Raw genomic sequence first — 2,176 nt, 5'->3', positions numbered from 1 at the left:
GATATCTGCCCCCGGTTTTGAGCTGGGCCCCCCTAACCCCCAGAAGTCGTTGCAGAATCGGATGGCGCATCCCATGATACCATTGGTTACTCTCTAGCACGCCCAGGGAAGGCCCTGCATAAGAGAGAAAAGCATGTTTTTTGAGGATATCTCCCCCCAGTTTTGAGCTGGACCCTCCTAACCCCCAGAAGTTGTTGCAGAATTGGATGGCACATCCTGTGCTACTATTGGTTACTCTCTAGCACCTCAGGGAAAGGCCCTGCATAAATGAAAAAAACAGGTTTTTCGAGGATATCTCCCCCCGGTTTTGACTATGGGCCCCCTAACCCCGAAAAGGTGTTGCAGAACTTGATTGCGCATCTGATGATACCATTGGTTTCTCTCTAGCACGCCCAGGGAAGGCCCTGCATAAGTGAGAAAAACAGGTTTCTGGGCGATCTCCCCCCAGTTTTGACTATGGGTCCCCTAACCCCCAAAAGGTGTTGCAAAACTTGATTGCGCATCTGGTGATGCCATTGGTTAGTCTCTAGCACGCCCAGGGAAGGCCCTGCATAAGTGAGAAAGATATGTTTTTTGGCCATAATTCCCCCTGGTTTTGAGTATGGTCCCCTAACCCCCAAAAGGTGTTGCAGAATCAGATTGCGGTTCCCGTGATACCACTGGTTACTCTATAGCACCTCAGGGGAAGGCTCCACCCTCTGAGAAGAAAACGGAGCGCATATTAGAATTCTAAAACCGACAGCTGTTGTGGGTAGGCCTGAAAAGGTATTAAGTATACTTGTGGGTGGTAATTTTTAACCAATCTCTACAAACACTGACTACAATTATGTGAAATATACAAGTGCTGGTGGACAAACAAAAGAAGTTAATCAGAGGTCTGCTGTTTGACTTTGCAAATTTATTATTTATTTACTAAATACAATTACACACATGATTAAAATAAAATGAATAAAATACAGAGATGAACAGTGATATCTGAGTAATTAGGTCAGTATGTACAGAATACAGAGATTCCTTATTAAAAGTACAGTGCCTAAAAGGAAATATATATGTATATATATATGCAAAAAACAAAAAACAAAAAAATACTATTAGTCAAGAATAACAATAATTATCATCTAAAAAGGGGGCATCTAAAGTCAAATCATATCAACTCCAAATAATCAAAGAACTATAAATATCTCTCCTTATTTGAATTGAAGTTATTAATATAAACTCATTTACTTTCCTACAAAACAATGGTAAGTGCTGACCTGTCCTAATAGCTAGCAAAAATAGGGCTCGCAGTGGTAGAATTGTACTGAAACTACCATGAGAGTTTTTTTTTTCTTTTGTGAGTTGCAGTGATGCATCACATGCACAAACAGGTTTATGGATAAATAATGATCAATAAAGTTTTCTATTATCATGTAACTGTAGGATACATTCAAGAATAATATATGTATATAATTATATGCATAAACAACTATGAAGTTACATTGTCCTATCATAGTGATTTATTTGGGTAATTTGCCCTCAAATTACAGAATACACCAATGCAACCTCATACAATTAACTTACATAAAGAAAATAATTATTACTTTTGCATGGTTTTCTGAAATTCCAAAATTTGTAAAATTATTTGTAATGTTATTAAGACACTTCCATATCGGAAAGAAAGCTTCTTTTTTTACCCTTACAACTTTGTACAACATTTTGCAGCTATTCATTAAGTGGTAAGGTGTGACATCATTAATTTGCCCAATATTCTGTATTAGCATATACTAAAACTGCCACGTCCACTGTGGCTTGTTAATTAGTATATAACACGAAACTGAATAGTTATCTCCACTTGCGCTGATTGCCTAACTTGGAGGTGATAAGCCAAGTGTTTTAAATGAAAGCATAAAATAATGGTAAAGAAATTTAAATTAGCCCAAATACTTAAGGGTATATTTTGTATGACATTGTTACGAAAAATAGTATTGCGTGACAAGCGTTACTGTCTAGAAGCTTCGCTAGAGTTCGTAGTTTGTTTATATTTAGGTTTGTACGTAAGCGTTTCTAAATCGGTGTTTTTTGTAATCTTTCCAGAATTAGATTTATTACTAATTTAGAAAGTTCTAGAAGTTTCTTGTCAGAGTATATAAGTAGACGAGTCCAAGCGGAGTGTTTTTCTAACTAGTTTTTCACAAGC

This window comes from Montipora foliosa, chromosome 6 (assembly GCF_036669935.1).
Source record: "Montipora foliosa isolate CH-2021 chromosome 6, ASM3666993v2, whole genome shotgun sequence".
Taxonomy (NCBI): Eukaryota; Metazoa; Cnidaria; class Anthozoa; order Scleractinia; family Acroporidae; genus Montipora; species Montipora foliosa.
This window is presented reverse-complemented; position numbering follows the sequence as displayed.